Here is a 19,550-nt window from a genome sequence, read left to right on the forward strand (position 1 = left end):
CCCAGCAGAAGCAATCATCTCTGGATAACCAGACGCCCCTCAAGCTATGCAGACTCCTCTGAGCCACCTGGGGAGAACCAGTCGTGAGATAACCAGCTATGCCAGTCACCACCACCCCCTCCATACCAGTCCCCCACCCTGCCTTTGCTCTCCTTTTTGATAAAACCTCTAAGTTCTGTCAGTCCCTTGAAGACAGCTCTTTGGTGACTGCAGGCTTGTGGCCTGTTCTTCCTGGCCTGGCATGATTAAAGTTCTTCTCTTCACCACTACTGGCCTCTTTAATTGGCAATATTGGGTCAGGTGGCTGAACCTGGTCTGTTGGAACCTTGAGTCCAGTGCCATGGCTGAAGGACTCCTCCAATAACAGTTCCATGTGAATTTTAGAGCTACTTAATTTCTGTGAAAAATATCATTGGAATTTTGGTAGGAATTGTGTTTGATCTGTGTACTGCTTTGGACAGTGGAATCCCATGAAAATAGAACAGAGATCAGTGAGACAGAGGGAGGGGACTGAGGTGAGGGAGTAGGGTGGGAAAAAAGGTGGAAGGTGGAAGGAAATGGACCAAACTATGCTATGTGCATGTATGAATGCAGCAGTGAGTTCCACCTTTATGCGTATCTACAACTTCCTGGTTGACAAAAGTGCTTGTGGACACAGCAGGGGACCCAGTCATACAGACACTGTTGTACTCAAGCTCCTGAGCAAGGGGTACAATAGAAAAACTAAAACAGACACAGGGACAGAGGGGGCACCAGTCAGTAATAGTGAAGAGCATATGGACAGGGGAGAAGATAAGGAAAAGAGGAAATTCCAGAGGCCATAAGAAGAACAAGCCCAAATTCCCCCGCCAGATTCCCAGCTCAGGAACCCCTTCTCTTCAGAAAAGTCTGTTACTGTCACTTTTAAAATAAACCTGCTGCTTGCTTGCTATCTGTATGTCCTGTTCTTCAACTCTTTGCTGAGCAGAGACAAGGAACCCAACACCCCTGGACCGTAACCCTGACTCCTTGTCCCATGATCCCCACACCAACCTCTTGACAAACTGTGGGGCTTCCTATACAACCTCTGGAATCTTTTCCTTCTCCATCAACTATCCCTTCCTTTGTTCCACGATGAACTAAACATCACTTTGATTAGGTAAACTTTGTGAAATTTTTTTTCTCATTTTATTTTTTTAATTGATTTTTTAAAAAATGACAGCAGAATGCTTTACAATTCTTATTACACATATATACCACAATTTTTCATATCTCTGTATATGATTCGTGTCTTCATACTTGTACTTTGGATAATGATGTCCACCACATTCCACCATCCTTGCTAATCCCCGCCCCCTCCATTTCCCTCCCACCCCTCTTCCCTATCTAGAGTTCCTCTATTCCTCCCATGCTCCCCCTCCCTACCCCGCTATGAATCAGCCTCCTTATATCAGAGAAAACATTCAACATTTGTATTTTGGGGATTGGCTAACTTCACTTAGCATTATCTTTTCCAGTGCCATCCATTTACCTGCAAATGCCATGATTTTGTTCTTTTTTTTATTGCTGAGTAAAATTTCATTGCGTATATATGCCACATTTTTTAAATCCATTCATCTACTGAAGGGCATCTAGGTTGGCTCCACAGTTTAGCTATTGTGAATTGTGCTGCTATAAACATTGATGTGGCTGTGTCCCTGTAGTATGCTGTTTTTAAGTCCTTTGGGTATAGTCCAAGGAGAGGGATACCTGAGTCAAACGGTGGTTCCATTCCCAGATGTCCAAGGAATCTCCATACTGCTTTCCATATTGGCTGCACCAATTTACAGGCAGTACTAAGAGAAAGATTCATTGCATGGAGTTCATTCCTTAAAAGAAGAAAAACTCAACAAATAATGATCTCACACTATATCTCAAAGCCCTAGAAAAAGAAGAACAAATCAACAGCAAAAGCAGCAGAAGGCAAGAAATAATAATTAAGATTAGAGCTGAAATCAATGAAATCGAAACAAAAGAAACAATTGAAAAAACAAAAAGTTGGTTCTTTGAAAAAAATAAATAAAATTGACAGACCCTTAGCTACACTAACAAAGAGAAGGAGAGAGAGAACTCAAATTATCAGCATAGGTGATTAAAAAAGGTAATATCACAATAGACACTACAGAAATACAGAGGATAACTAGAAATTATTTTGAAATCTTATACGCCAATAAAATAGAAGATATTGAAAGCATAGACAATTTCTTAAGCATACGATTTGCCCAGATTGAATCAGGAAGATATACACAATTTAAACAGACCAATATCAAGTGTGGAAATAGAAGAAGCCATCAGAAGCCTACCAACCAAGAAAAGCCCAGGACTGGGAGGATACACAGCCGAGTTCTACAAGACCTTTCAAGAAGAACTAATACCAATACTCTCCAATTTATTTCAGGAAATAGAAAAAGAGGGAGCACTTCCAAACTCCTTCTATGAGGCCAATATCACCCTGATCCCCAAATCAGGCAAAGACACATCAAAGAAAGAAAACTTCAGACCAATATCTCTAATGAACATATATGCAAAAATTCTCAATAAAATTCTGGCAAATTGAATTCAAAAACATATAAAAAAGATTGTGCACCATGATCAAGTGGGATTCATCCAAGGGATGCAAGTTTGGTTCAACACATGGAAATCAATAAATGGAATTCATTACATCAGTAGACTCAAAGATAAGAATCATATGATCATCTCAATAGACACAGAAAAAGGCATTGGACAAAATACAGCACCCCTTTATGTTCAAAACACTAGAAAAACTAGGGATAACAGGAACATATCTCAACATCATAAAGGCTATCTATGCTAAGCCCCAGGCCAACATCATTCTAAACAGAGAATAATTGAAGGCATTCCCTCTAAAGACTGGAACAAGACAGGGATGCCCTCTCTCACCACTTCTATTTAACATAGTTCTTGAAACATTGGCCAGAGCAATTAGACAGATGAAAGAAATTAAAGGGATACACATAGGAAAAGAAGAACTTAAATTAGCACTATTTGCTGACGATTGATTCTATACCTAGAAGACCCAAAAAACTCCATTGGAATTTTTTCAAGATTCTTCATCTTCCAAATGCTGTACCTGACATGTCTCCAATTGGCTAGGATTTAAGATACCATTTCCTTTGGTAGGCATTTTACAACTGACAGGAGTTTAGGGACACCGAGATGACAGGGTACAAGAAAAATGCCAGGAATACAGGAGAGATGAGTCACCATGTCCCTGTTCATGACAGGCCAATCACCATAGCAACTCCCTCCACTAAGGGCTTATCACCACTGCAACTCCTGCCACAGGTTCTGGATTCCAATTAGGCAAAAATAAAGTCAATAATGGAAACATATGGGGCAAGGTCTTCCATTGGTCCCTGTGCAGAGACAGAGGCACAGCTTAGCATGAGACAAGGCTCACCCAGAGGGAGGCCTTGAGCCACTCTGGCTGGGTCCACTCCACTGTTACAGTGTTACTTTCACTTTCAGTAAATCTATGCTCTGCCTGTTACTTCTATATTTGTTGTTCAATTCTTAGTTTCCAGTGCCAAGAATCTGGACCCCACTGAAAAACCCACCAGTGACACAACCACATACACACCCACCCCAACTAAACAGGCATCCTGCTCCAACATGCATGAAGGGACTCCTGTGCATGCGTGTTCTCTCCACCCTGTGTTGCTTCCTCATCTACATCCACTTTTATTCCTCCATGTTGACATGCTCTTACCTTCTAAACCCCTTTCTGTACTACATTTATAGTTTTTTGCTATTTTCTCATATGGTATATGTTATGACTTCCACATGATACACATGAATGAGGATTGAAAGTCAAAATAGTCTATTATAACAATGTGATGTTTTATGGAAACCTCAGGGTAACTACAAAGCAAAAGCTTGTAGTGACTATGCAAAGATAAAGGAAAGGGAACAAAAGCACCATCACAAAAATTCAAAAAGAAAAACAGCAGGAGAGGAAGAAAGGAACAAGCACAAGATGACCAGAAGAGATTCTTAAAAATGGCAGTCATACATCTTTACCCATCATTAATCACCTCAGTATAAGTGGATGGGATCTCCAAAGGAGGAGGAAGAGGAAGAGACATCAAGAGCCAATTATATACTACCTATCAGAGACTCACCTCACCTTCAAGGACACACATGGACTGGAAGTGAAGAGATTGAAAATGGTCCTCCATGGAATTGGAAACCAAAAGAAAGTAGATAAACTGACATCAGACAAAGCATACTTTAAATCAAAACTACAAAACAGACAAACAATGGTAAGCAAATTAGTTTATCAATAGGGTATAACAATTGTAATTCTATATGAGAATCTATGTGTAATCCATAAAACACTGGTGTACCTAAATACAGGAAGAAAATATTAATTGATCAGAAGGGAAAGATAGACTGCAATTCAGTCACAGTAGGGACTTTAGTACCCCCACTTTCATCAGAGGACAGATCATCTAGAGAGAAAATCAATGAGGAAATATTGGACTTGAACTACTCCATCAAATGGACCTGAAAGACTTACAGAATGTTTTGTTCAATAGCATCAAAATATATATTCCTGAGCTGCCGGTACAGCTCAGTTGGTAGAGTCCCTGCCTTGCATGCACAAGGCCCTGGGTTCAATCTCCAGCACCAAAAAAATAAATAAATAAAAATAATCTTCTTCCCAAACATACAATGAACTCCAGAATAAATTATGTGTCAGGCCACAAAACAAGCCTTAACAAACTTTAAAAGACTACAATCATGCCAATTATCTTTTCCTACCAATATGGTGTAAAACTAGAAGTCAATAATGGGAGAGATTTTAAAAATTCTACAAACACTTTGAAATTCATGTCACGATCCTGAAAAACCAAAGGGTCAAAAAAGAAATAAGAGAATTTTTGAGATATCTTGAGACAAATGAAAATGGAAATACAACAAACCAAAACTTGTGGGATACCAAAACTTATATACTTCTAAGAAAGAAATATATAGCAGAAAGTGCCTACATCAGTAAAGAGAGATCTTAAAGAAATAGCCTAACATTACCCTCAAAGAACTAGAAAAGAAAGAACAAACTAAGCCCACACTTCATAGAAATAAGGAAATAACAATGATTACCAAATCTGAAAGAGTGGGGAAGGGGAAGGAGGAGGGAGAAAGGTGGATGACCAGGTTAAGTCGTGGGAGGAGCAAGAGGCCCTGGCATGCACAGCAGGGTGACTGTAGACAACAGTCGTGACCCCACATTCACAAAGCTCAAAGAAAGGACTTTGAGAGTTTTCATTATAAAGAAATGATCAATGAGAAGATATGCTTAACCTGACTTAAATATCGCACAATGCAGACATTTGTTAAAACATCAGTTGTTACTCCACTAATATGTATAGTTTTCAAGGTTTTTATGTATCAGTTAAAATTTATTTTTTAAAAAAAGAAAAGGGAAAATAATGAAGATCAGAACACAAGTAAACCAAAAAGAAAATTTAAAAATTAGAGATCAAACTAAGAGTTGGTTGGTTGAAGTGTTGGTTTGTTGAAGAGATGAACAAAATCAGCAAGTCTTTAGCTAGACTAAGAAAAAAGAGAAAGATGTCAGACATGAAAGAGGGGACATTACAGCCGACGCCACGAAAACACAAGGAATCCTGAGAGACCACTCTGTAGCCGACAATTGGATAGTCTGAAAGAACAGGATAAATTCCTGGAGACATACTAAGACCCAATCATGAAGAAACAGAAAATCTGAAAGACTAATAACAGGGAGATTGAATCATTAATAAAAAGTCTCCTACCCATGAAATCCCAGTGATAGCTTCTCTGCTAAATCCTACAAAATATTTTAAAAACTAAATCCTGCTCAAATTCTTCAAGAAAAATTGAAGAGAAGGGAGCACTTTCAAACTCCTTTTATGGGGCCGGCATCACCATGATACTAAAGCCAGACAAGAGCATTTCAAGAAAAAAAGAATTACAACCCAACACCCCTGATGATCATAGATGCAAGAATCCACAAGATAAATGCTACTCAAATGAAAAGTTGTGCTGCAATTGTGTACAATTGATCGAAATGCATTCTGCTGTCATATATACCTAATTAAAATAAATTAAATAATAAAAAAGATACTAGCAACTCAAATTCAATAACACAGTAAAAGGGCCACTCCCCATGGGATCTATCCCAAGGATTCAAGGACAGTTCAAATATACAAATGAATAAATGGTATACGTACATTAATAAAATTAAGGGGAAAACCATATGATCATCTCAATAGATGCAGAAGAGCATTTGATAAAATTCAACATCCTGAAAACTCTCAGCAACTTAGGAACATAATAAATGTACTGCAATACAGTACAGGCTTTAAATGGCCTGCCCACATCTACCAGCATGCTTAAGCGCCCAGGAAAAGTGAACCCATGCCCAGTCTGGCCATTTCTATTCAGCATAGTTTCAGGTACCAAAAGAACAGCAAAAGCAAGAAGACAAGAGAGAAAATAAAAGCCACCCAAACTGGAAAGGAAGAGGTTGAATTGACCCTGTTTACAGATCACCTGAGCACACAGAAAGCCCTGAAGAATTAAAAAAATATATACATACTGTTAGTATAAATGAATTTAGTAAAGTTTCAGGATACAAAATCAACACAGAAATGAGTAGCATCTGTGTCCACTAACAACCAAAATACTTGCAAAAGCATTTTTAAATCCCATTTACAATAGCTGCAAAAAAGTTAAAAACTTAGAAATGAATTCAACCAAGAAAGAAAGAAAGGGAAAAAAAGCTGCACACTGAAAATAAAAAAAACATTAATGAAAAAACTGAAGACACAGGTGTGTTAGAATGCCAATATTACTCAAAGTAATTTATATATCCAGTGCAATCTCTCAAAATTCCAATTTCATGCCTTATAGAAATAAAAACATCTTAAAGTTCATATGGAAGCAAACAAAAGGCCCCCAAGTAACCAAAGTAAGCCTCGGCAAAAAAGAACAAAACTGGAGACCTCACAGTACTTGACATCAAAATATTCTACAAAGTTATAGTAATCAAAACTGTATGGTGTTGCCACTGAAATACAGACACACCGACCAACAGAACAGCATAGAAAGGCCAGCAGCTGATCTTATCATTTACAGTCAACTTATTTTTGACAAAGGTGCCAGGAACACACAGTGGGAAAGAACATTGTCTTTAGTAAATGGTGCTGGAACAACTGAATATCACCAGCAGAAGAATGAAATTGGACCCCAGTATCACGCCACATGAAAAACCCAAATGGATTGAAGACAGAAATATAAGACTGGAAACTGTTAAACTTCTAGAAGAAAACACAGCAGAAACACTCCATGACGTTACTCTGGGCAATGAGTTTTTTAATAGGACTTCAAAAGTTTAGGCAACAAAAGCAAAAATAAATAAGTAGGATTACATCAAACTCGAAGCTTCTGCACAACAAAGGAAACAATCAACAGAATGAGGAGATGACCCACTGAACGGGAGAAAATATTTACGATGCATACATCGGATAAGGTGTTAATATCCAAAATGTATAAAAAACTCAAACAACTCAACAACAAGTAAACAAATAACATGGTTTTAAAATGGACAAAGTTGGGGCTGGGGATGTGGCTCAGGCGGTAGCGCGCTCGCCTGGCATGCGTGCGGCCCGGGTTCGATCCTCAGCACCACATACCAACAAAGATGTTGTGTCCGCCAAGAACTAAAATAAATAAATAAATAAAAATAAATAAATAAATAAAATAAAATAAAATGGACAATTTCTCAAAAGAAGACAAGTGGCCAAATAAAATGGACAATTTCTCAAAAGAAGACAAGTGTGAAACTCTGTTCAACATCACTAATCATCAGAGAATGCAAACCCCAACCACCAGATATCATGTCACACCTGATTGAAAGGTTACATGTTTCCCACTATGGAGAAAAGTGGATTCTTGTACACTTTTGGTGGAAATGTAAATTGGTACAACCAAAATGGAAAACAGTCCAGCAATTTCTTTAAAAGTTAAAAATAGAATCACCCTATGCTCAAGCACGCCCCCTGTTGGGCATGTACCTAGGAGGAGGGACACCGGCGGGTCAGGAGCGTCGCCCTGGGGTTCACTGCCGCGTTATTCCCAACAGCCCAGGCACAGAATCAACCCACGTGTCCATCGACGGATGGGTGCACAGGACAAAGTGGTAGAGATACGCATGGAGTACCATACAGCCTTTAAAATGAGGAATCCCTGTCGTTTCCAACGACACAGATGGACCTCCAGGTCACAGAAAGTCAAAGGGCACCCATCTCACTCACAGGTGGAATCTGGAAGGCGCACGGGAGCAGAGCGTAGGATGGAGGTTCCAGAACTGGGAGCGGGTGGGGTGGAGGAGGGAGTGGGAGGTGTGGTCAGAGGACCCAAACCTCAGCCAACCGCGGGTACAGCACGGAGGCCCGAGACGGCCGAGACGGACTTTGTCCCACTACCCACGGAGCTGGAGCAGTGCCGTCTCTTCAGCGGGACCCATCATCCCTGGGTTAGGCGCAGGGCCAAGCTGCAGGCGGTGCACCCTGAACGCGCAGGCTCGCTTGTCAGTTAAACAGTGAGCGCACGCGTCCAGCACCCAGCCCGAGAGGAGAGGTCGCGTGGAGCTGCGGTGCCCACGCCCGCCCTGGAGCCGTGCGCCGCCCTCGGACCCCACGCCCCGGGTCCCGCACCAGCCAGGTGGGCGGGCGCGCCTTTCCGGGGATCCTCAGGGGTGGCAGGCACCAGGTCTCCCTCCCTGGGGACCCAGAGGGCCGGCCGGCTCCAGCTTCGGCCCTCTCCAGTAGGTCTCGGTGGAGTCTGAGCTCGCGGAACGGCCTTGACGGTCGCGGGGGGGATAACAGGGCGTGGACCACCGCGTCTTCTCCCAGATAAACCGAGTCGCCAGGCTCCCGGGAGCCGGGGGATTAGCTCAAATGGTAGAGCGCTCGCTTAGCATGCGAGAGGCAGCGGGATCGACGCCCGCATCCTCCACTTGGCTCTGAGAAAGTTTTAGTCAATTTTGGACAATTCTTCGCATAATGCCAGCAGGGTTCCCAAGAACGTGCTCTAACTACGACAGGCGACCCTCCACCCACCTGCTACCAGGGAACCCTGTGACACAAGCAGGACAAGAATGGCAAAGGTCACGTGCCCTTGGCTGTGGCCCCCCGGTGGCTGGTGACCGGTGGGGAGGCAGGAACTCTGTGAAGGTGGAGACTCCTTCAGCTGCAGCATTGGCTGACAGGACATGACTTCTTTAAAGGCTGGAGATTGGTAAAGCAGTGGTAATAGGAGAATGAGATACTTTGTGAACTGCCCCGCTGGCCTGCCTTCTTGGTGCAGCCTGCAGCATCTCATCATCTGAACGTTCTGAGTTCCAACCTCAGAAAGAGTGGGTGCTTCCCACACCCACTCCCCACCATAAAAAAAAAAAGACTATAAAATGGGGAGTAAAAACAGCACCTCCCCCTCCCCAAAAAAAAGCCCACGACCAAGGATTTCAGGTGAAGCAGAAGTCAGTTCCCAGTGGTTTGATAAAATGAGTAGTGAAGACACTTACTTTACACCCCAAACCCACAAGTGTTTGGTTGGTTCACTTCTCCACCTGCAGGCAAATTCCCCTCCAACTAAATGCTTTGAAGGTCACCCTACCACAGTTAGGAGGACATATTTGCTGCTGTTCTGGGTGCAAAGACTCAAGAGTAAATAAAATACAAACACATATGCCCTCATAGATCTACATCCAAAATTGGGAAGAAACAGATGAGAAACGAATTAAGTGCATAGCAACCTGGGTGACCTGTCTGCTGTGGGGGAGTCATTAACCAGCAAGGGGTCAGGAGAATCAGGGAAGCTGTCAGTCACCTGAAGAGACAGTCTCCTCCTTCTCCAGTGGTATTGAGTTTCCTGACATGGTCATTAAGAGTGAGTTTTGCCTACCAGGGCCACTGGGGGTATGAGAACTTTGGTTGGACTAATGGAGCCTGGGGCAAAGTCAGAGTAATAGGGAGCACTCAGCCAGCATGACCACTGCTCTGGTGTCCTTCTCCCTGGGAAAGCTGGCTTCTCATCTGAGCTTGTATCCTAGGTCACTTTTATTTAAGGGAAGAGAATCTGTAGATTGAGCTTAGAATCCAGAATTCTCTTCCTGGAAGGAACAGCCTTCCTCTGAAGTTTTATATTGTCTCTGGGTGAGTTAAGAGCCCTCAGTTGGCTAGAGTGCTCTTTGGGAAAACCAGGGACCCCCAACAAAGAATGTCATCATCTCTGTGTGCCAGGACCTCAGGTCAAGGAAGAGTGCCCAGAAAGTCAGGATGGAAAGCAGAGACTCTCTGGTCTACACTGGAGAGGAACAAACTGTACCTGTGTTGTTTTCACATCCACCATCCCAATGCACCAGAGCACTTCCATATCAACCTTAGGAAAGAAGAAAGAAAATATGTCCCCATCAGGATGGCAACAGCCTTTCCCGTTATTTTAGAACCAATTCACACAAGTAAGAGTGCTTCCACTCAAAATTTTACTGAAGGTTCTAGCCAGGACAACTGGGCGATAAGCTGACGTTAAAAACATCCAAGTTGGAATGCAAGAAGCAGTGTATCTCCTTTGCTGATGATACGACTGTGTCTATAGAAAATACTTAGGAATCCACTCTAAAAGATTTGATGTAACAAAGGAGTCATCAAGATTACAAGATACAAAGGACTGAGAATATAGCTCAGTTGGTAGAGTGTTTGCCTTACATGCCTCAGGTTCTGGGTTCAATCCCCAGAAACACACACACACAAAGATGATGAGATACAAAATCAATATAAAATATTGATTGTATTACTATAAACTAGCAATGAGCCATGCAGAAGTAAAGTTAAGACAGTTTTTTTTTAATTCTTTATTCAAGAGAATGCCATACTTTGGAAACATTAAGGAAAAAAATCACATAGAAGTTTTGTTCTTACAACTACTTATAATCATTAAAAGAAATTGAACAAGACCTAAAAATTTGATTTTTTTTAAAGAGAGAGGTGAGAGAGAGACAGAGAGAATTTTTAATATTTATTTTTTAGTTTTTGGCGGACACAACATCTTTGTTGGTATGTGGTGCTGAGGATCGAACGCGGGCCGCACAAATGCCAGGCAAACGCGCTACCGCTTGAGCCACATCCCCAGCCCCAAGACCTAAAAATTTGAAAAGATATGCCCAAGTTCAGTATTCTCCAAATTTATCTATTCATTAATGCAAGCCATATCAAAACCTCAGATGGCTTTCTTTTTTAAAGAAATTGCCAAGCTGATCTCAGCATTTATGAATAACTGCAAGAACTCAGAGTAGCCAAAACCATCCTCAAGAGGCAAAACACAATTGGTGAACTAATATTTCCAGACTTAACACTTATAGTAAAGCAACAGTCATCAAGAGTGTATGGTACTAGCATCAGAATAGATAATATTGAGAATCCAGAAATAACCCTCAGACTTACGGCCAAGTGATTTGAAATGGGTGCCAAGGCAATTCAATTAGGAAATAGTGGTGTTTTCAACAAATGGCACAGAGGTGATTAGAAATCCACACACAAAAGAGTGAAGCTGATCCCCCTCCTCATACTATATTCAAAAATTAATTCAAAATTGATCAAATACCCAAGGGTAAGAGCTAGAACTATAAAACTTTAAGAAAACAGGACCAAGTCTACTGGGAAGTCAAATGTTTGGTCATGTTTGCTGTTGTTTTTCTTTTTTAACTTTGTGCTAGTCAGCTTATTCACTGCTGTGACCAAAAGAACCTGACAAGAACAATTAGAGAAGAAAAAGTTTACTTTGAGGCCCACAGTTTCAGAGTTCTCATTCCACGGAGGGCTGACTCCATTCCTCGGGAGCCTGAGATGGGGCAGAGCATCACTGTAGAAGAGTGTGGTGGAACACAGTAACTCAGGACATCACAGGAGGAAGCAGAGAGAGACACTAAGCTCAGCTCACAAAATAGATACAAAGGCACACCCCCAATAACCCACCTCCATTAATTATACTCCAACTGCCTACAGTCACCACTCAGTTAACCCCTATCAGGGGATTAATGCACTGATTGCGTTACAGCTCTCATAACCCAATCATTACACCTCTAAACCTTGCATTGCCTCACAGATGAGCTTTTATGTTATTGTTATCTAACATGGTTTGTTTGTTATCTAAACCACAACAACCATAACCTCAGAGTCAGAAATAAACCTAGTCATCCTAATTTACTTGCCAATGGTTGATTTAGGCATGGGCACACAAATGTGACCAACCAGAGGACAGGGCAAATCTCAGAAAATTCAAGGAAGATTTTCTTCAATTACATTAAGCCACACAAAGGGAAACAGAGATATTTCTATGGACTTTGCCTTGAGATTGTGAGACTGTAGAGAAAGCAGCTGGAGTTTGAGGGCTGTATGTTGAGGATAGAATCAGTGAATTCACCAGTCCTATAGCTTTCCTTCCCTGGGTAATATTTGTTGAGTGCAACTATGAATCTCACTTATTGTTAAAAGGCCGGTAACTGTCTATATTCTGTATGTGTCTGCAAAAAACAAACAATTTAATAAATAGTAATTTTGTAAATATTAATTCCAAGTCTTTCTCATAATTTGAATTTAGAAAGATTTCAAAACCAGTAATTTTGATGTTGTAGAAATTATGGATTTTAGATGCACCATTCTACTATAGACCAGCGAGGCAGAAATTCCCATCACTTAAGAGGGCTCTCTTCCATATCAGTCTCAGTGAAGTCCAACCTTTGTAAAGAAATCAAAAGGTGACAGAAGCAAGGTGCAGAGGCAGAATGTCCCCTTGCCCAACCTGCCAGTTTTATATCAATAGGTTACATTAGGTCACTGGCATTATTGGTACATTATTGTTTATTGTATCACTACGGTTGTTTATTCTGCAGTTACAGTCTACAGTATAATATGTAATGTTAGGTGCTTTGTGTAGCTCTCAAGATTAAATCCATTGTTTGAAGTTACTATTAGGTGGGCAGGTCCAGGAGCAGCAGAGCTTGGTGAAACATTGTAGTTATGGAGCAAGCAAGTTCCTTTAGTCCCAGAAGCTGTGCACCTGAGATCAAGGTCCAGCTAACAAGATTCCAGCACAGAGCCTCCTTGTGGAGAGCGTTGCTACAGCAGCTAGGCATCCTGTGTCTGCACAGAAACTTTCCCAGCAGCTAGGCATCCTGTACTTTTGTACAGACACTTTCCCAGCCACAAGCATGCCACAGCCATGAAGTCATCAGAGACCCCAATCCCAAACACAGAACCCTTACAAACCTTCCCCTGACTTTTAATGAATGGGGCATGCACACAGAGCCACTCTAAGTCTCAGGGTTGCATTCAGAGAAATGAAACCAATCACCATACATTGTAGTCTACTGCCCATCTGACCTAAATATGCCATGGATGCAGGCAGCATGGATCTCACAGCCCTGAGAAGTCCACTTGGAGCATGAAACGCTCTCTTTCCTTTCTGCCTGCATACAATGTATTTCTCAGCCTTCATCCACTTGTGCAGACTTTTAAACATATGTAGCACTAAGCAATAAGCACCCTGTCCCCAGAGAGCTTATTGAGGAAGATTGCCAAGAAATGGGAATTCCCTGTAAAGGACACAAAGCAGAGGTGTGCCTGGATGTCTGGGAGTGCTGGGAGGGAAACAACTCAGAAACCAGGGAGGCTGGGAGAGGGATGCTGTCTCCCAGAAGGTGGCTTTGGATCCATCAAAGCAACTGGACAAGCAAGCATAGGTGAGGGCACCAGTGTTCTGCCTGGGTGATCCCCGAAGACCTGCATGTCTAGAGTCAAGTATGCAAAGTGAAAAGAGGACAAAGAAATGCAGAATGGGCCAGAGGCAGGCCGGGGTTGCTCTGAGAGGCACTAGGTAGCCTGTCCATCCACGGACAGCTCTGAAGAAACAAGCTGATACACACTTTAGGAAGCCCCCTCAAGAGCTGGTGTGGCTGGGGAAGAGTTAGACACCTCACAAAACGCGGAAGGATGAAAAGCCCAGGTTTCTCTCCTGTGTGTTTATCCCTGTGGCTCATGGGATTTCCTTCTGGACTCTCAGCTCCTTCAGCATAGACTCCTCCCAGGACACCAAACCACACAGTGTATCTGACAGCATGAGCTTGCTCCTCCTTTCTGTTGTTTGCCTGTTTGTTATCTCAGCACTTGTTGCTCTTAAAGGAATATAAAATCTCAGGTGGCCTGTTCTGATGGAAGTCTTGCCCTCATTCGCACCTGGCTCTACGCAATTGAGCTAAAGAGGTCTCTCCTTAGGTATTTAAAGGTCAGTATCTCAATCACCCAGGGAAGTCTTCTCAAATTCCTGTTGGAAAAAGTTATGATTCCTGGATTCATCCTAAGGCGGGAGTTCAAGCCCATCATCTGCTTCAGTGGTTCCTGAGGAAGGGTTTCCGTGACCACCTCAGAGAGACTGAGCAAAACAAAATCACCTCCCCTTTCTCTCCACCTGCTCTCAAGGTAGACAGAAGTCGCGCTCCGGGGCCTCTCTGTGGTGGCTTCTAGTGCAGGTCCCTCTGCGTCTTCGACACCTTTGCCCCATAGCAAGAATCTTATTCCCCCCAAATGCACTCCGTTTTTTCACCAAAACAGAGAAACCACTCTCATATTTCTAACTGAAAAGGACTAGATAAGAACGCTCAATTACAATCCTCGGGCTTGCTTTTCATTTCTTAAGAAATAAGCTGAGTCTGTTGACACCTCACACACACACAGACACTCAACTTTGAAGTCCTTGCTCCTGGTCTTGGGTTGCGAGAGGATTCCCGGGCGCTCCTCCTACTGCTCCTACCCAGGTTGACACATTCGGATCCACAGAAAAAAGTCTCTTCACCACGTGCGGACCTTACTCCAGGCTGACGGCCCGTGGTGCAGAGAGACGGCGGTTCCTCGGGATTCCCTTAAGAGTTGCGTTGGCCGGGAGTAAACCGGCCCGCAGCCCGCGACGTCCGCAGTCCCAGGGACTCAGTAGTAAAACGCACAGCAGATTCGTTTGCGATCGTTGCCCAGTGCAGCCCACTGCCGTGCTCACCCCCGACGGCCAGGCCCTCCGCCGGGCCGCTTCGCCGACACGCTGCGGTTCCCCGGGCTGTGGGACGACTCGCCCTCGCCAGTCCCTCTCTCACCGGCTGGCCTTTCCACCCCACGTCTGAAGTTTCACCCTCTCTCTCCTTCCCTCACGGTGCTCCCGCGGCTCCGCTCGGACGCCGGCTGGAAGTGCCCTTCGGACGGGAAGCTGGAGGCCTCGGAGTTGAACTGTGGACAAAGCCCTGAGCAGCGACGGAAAGCGACAGCGACATGATGGCGGAGCCAACTTCCCCGTGCCGTCCGTGTGGTTTTAAAACCCGCACCCGAAAGGGGAGGGGGGGCGACAGGAAAGAAAACCCCCGGGAAATCTTGAGCTTGTTGCCCTCACAAAGCGCCGAAAGACCCTACTGTCGTGGCCATGGACGACCTCGCTTGCTGCCGACCTGTGAGCCACTCCTCAGTGACAGCAACGCGGGCCTGGAACTCCGCGCCAGCTCAGCGCCGGAGCCGAACTTGCCTGGGACCAGGCGGGCGCCTAGCTGTTTCGGAAGCTCCGCGGAACCTGCACTTTGCTCGGCTCCTTCTCCGCCTCTCGGTCTCCCGGTGACGCCTTCCGCGGGAGAACGCCGTCAGAGGGATCCTTCCCTGCTAGCCCCCGAGGCCGACTTGGGTGACTCACTCCAGCGATCGTCCCTCTCCACGAGGTAAGCCCCCTAGAAGGCGAGAATGTGAGAATTTTGAAGTAGTTTTAAGTCCAGAAAAGAAGAACCTCCAGCCCTAACGCAAAGACCCTGCGGCTACTGCCAGGCCCGGTCCCCGCACCCGCGACCGCGGGTTTGGGTGCAGCCAGACCTGGCATTGTCAGCGACCCGAAAGAACCCTGACTTCGGCCTCCGGGAGAAGGACAGGGGGCGCTGGCGACGTTTAAGGTCGGCGGAGAGGCCAGAGCCCTGTTCTCGACGCAACCCCGCTGAGGTGCTGGGCGGGGAGGGGCGGTGAAGGAGCCCTCTCCGAGTCCCTCGCTTTTCCCCTCTGTGTAACTAACAATCGCCCTGAGATCTTCTTATTCTGCTATTCGGGGCAAAGAAGTGGGTACGACCCCAGGATTCTGCAAGTGCCCAAGATCAAGAAGCGAACCTCAAACTTAACGCAATGAACGCGGAGTCAGCCGAGCCCTGCGCGCTTCCCAGCACCACGGTAGAAAGGGAGCGTCCCTGCTGGTTCTACGACTGACGAGCAAGCGCAGCACGTGCGATCCACCTCTTTAGTTTATCCTTTAGCTCTTTAACATTCTTATTTGTAAAACTAGACTGTTGTTCCCCATTCGCTCATGGACCTCTCATAGCTGAAGTTCCCTAGCCCGACGTAGCTTGATCCCGTTGGGAAGAAAAAGGACAAATTGAGGAGTGAATTTGCAAAAGCCCTAGGACTCACAACACAGAGAGCGCACCAACCATGCGTTACAACGACATAAATTCAAACTGTTTTAACACCAGCCTGGTCAAACCCAAATCCGATCTAACATCTCTGAACAGATGTACCCATTCGATGACTTACTGTCCAGGTACTGAGCCAGGAATTCATCCCCCGCGGGTAATCTCACCAGGTCCTGCTGAGAAGGTCTTTACAAACTCCACCCTAAAACTATTCCATGAATAACTCCACCCCCAAAACTTTTAGAGCCTGTCCCTTTTTTAAGAGGACTACAGAGATCATAGAGGTGGGCTTTTTTGACTCAAGTTTAATGAACTCAACTTAGTAGGATCAATTTGTTTCCCTGGTCTTTTCTTTTGCAGGTGGGAAGGTCCTACAAAATGTTGATTCTGATCCATGCCTATGGGCATTTACAGACATTTCCACTCCATGGTCATGTGATTAATTATCATAGAATGAGTTTTTCAGTCTGATTATGTCTAAAAAGTATTAAATTCAGCAACCTGATTTCCTCTGAAATAACTGCTAAATTCAACTATCTGAAACTGATCTATTAGTTCCATGTCCTGGAATTAAGGGAGGTAATAGGTTATAAGAGGTCTCAGTCCCTAATGAAGAAATCACCACAAAGACACCACGCGGAAGATGGGGAATCCAACAGCACCTATGAGGGATTGATACACTGTGGATAGAGGAGGTTGTCCTAACTATGAAAGATTAGTTCAGTATCGGAAAGTCAATCATTCCTAATGCATCACAATATCAGGCCACCATTCATTCATTTTGGGGGATCTAGTATGCTCTTTAAGATTGTGGGAGGAAGAAAACATGTTTTTTTTCTCACTACTTCTATACTGGGAGTGGAGAGGAATAAATGAATGAATGAATACATGACATATACATTTGAGATGCACACAAAATAAGATGCGTGGCCAGTAAGCACATTAGATATTCAATAACATGAATCAGTAGGGAAATGCAAATTAAATTCAAACACAAACAATACTGCATGTGAACTAGAATGGTTACAGTTAAAATGACTGATAACATCAAGAGCTCAAAGCATGGGAAGAGATTGGACCTCTCACACTTTGATGGTGGTAATGTAAATTGGAGCAACCAGTTTGGGGGAAATACCTGAGAGTTTATTATCAAGTTTAGCATATCTTTTTATTCCATCCAACAATGACCTTTTCACCCAATTGAAACAAAAGCATATGCCCACAAAAGCCCTCTACATGGATTTTCATGGCAGCTTTTTTCGCAATAGCTAAGTGTTTATCAGCAGGTAGAGGAACACTGATTTTCTGTCAAACTCTACAGGGAAAGGTAAGCAGTTTTAAGAAGAACATACACTGGTATATGCAACAACATGAATAAATGTGTCACACACTGAGTGACAAAAACAGACGCAAAATAGTGCAAACTGCATGAGATTCAAGAACAGACCAAACTCAGTGACATTGACAGACATTCTACAGGCAGGTAGGTGTGTGGCAAAGGTGGGTGGGGAGTTGAACAGCAAGAGCCCAGAGGAAACACTCTGAGATGATGACTTTGGGGGTTGAATTGTGTCCTTCCAAAGGACATGTTTAACTCCCAACCCAGCACCTCAGAAATAGGATCATCATAAAGACTTAATATGAAGCCCCTCTTAGAGTGGGCTCAAAGTAATATGGCTCGTGTCCTCGTAAAAAAGGGGAAACTCTGATACAGAGACAAATAAAGCAAAGAGGAAGGGGATGTGAGGACCCAGGGAGGAGACAGAGTGGCATGGGTGACATACCTAAGCAATGGAACCCAAGACCCTTGGAAAACACCAGGAACCAGAAAACCTGAGGCGGGATTCTCCCTTAGAGCTGCCAGAAAGAGCCCAGCCCTGCAGAAACCTCCAGAACCAGGACAGTAAGTGTCTTTTTAGCCCTTGGGTTTGGGATCTTTACTATGCAGCCCTGGGAAACCGACAGAATGGAAATACCTCTAAATTCAAGGATCTGATGTTCAATAGATAAGCACCACATTCCAGATTCAAGGAGGAAGTGGGTAAGAGATGATATCGGTTCCCCTAGACGGAGAAAAAATATAATAGATACAAAAGACATTTGAGCTTATTTCCATATATGGGGTATGGCTTGGGAAAAAAGTGCTCTTGGTGCCATCAAGAGAGCATTTGGAGCCACTGAGCTAACTAGGGGCCCTATTCCCCTTCATTTCAGCGGGAGAAAGAAACCGAGTGAGAACTAAGCTCCCCGACGTCTGTCCTGGGTCTCCCTTTGCCGCTTTCAGTCTTTACCTCCCAGCTCTGCTGCTGTCTGAGGGGCCCTGTCCGGGCTCGCCTGCTGGGAAAGCTTTCGGACGGTCTCAGCAGCCGGGAAGGAGAAGCGGGGCAGGGAAGGAGATTGTGTCCTGGCTGTAGGAACCGCCGGCGGAGGCCGGCGCGAGGGGGATTAGCTCAAGCGGTAGAGCGCTCGCTTAGCATGCGAGAGGCAGCGGGATCGACGCCCGCATCCTCCAGCTTTTGTCCCCTCACTCCACACTCCCTCTGTCCTTGGTGCCCGGTAAACACCTTCACCAGATTTGCTTCTGGCTCGGTGCCGCCCTGAACTGTACTCTTTTTGCGAAATTAGAGAAGAAAATCATATGTTACATACAAAAACAAAATAGGAAAGGATTAGTACATGCCTTACACTCACAGGTTTGTAATGTTTGAAAGCATCAGCTACAAGTTAAAAGAAAATTTTTTGTGAGAAAACCAAATGTTAAGCCTTTGGGTACAAAGTGTGAGGAAACAGCCTGGGAGTTGTGTGAGGGGGCACAAGGGTCTGGATGATTTTGATTTTATTCACTTTGACAAACCATGTTCAGCTCAGAATGCTCAAGAGGGCGTTTGATCTTTGCAGACTGGCTGCAGGGGCTTTGCCGTCCTTGTCCCTACTGTCAAGACTGCCTTTCTTCCATTCTTTTCTCCTTTTCATCACTTCTATTCTT

The sequence above is a fragment of the Spermophilus citellus genome (assembly GCF_964194105.1).
Source record: "Spermophilus citellus genome assembly, chromosome: 5".
NCBI classification, from domain to species: Eukaryota; Metazoa; Chordata; class Mammalia; order Rodentia; family Sciuridae; genus Spermophilus; species Spermophilus citellus.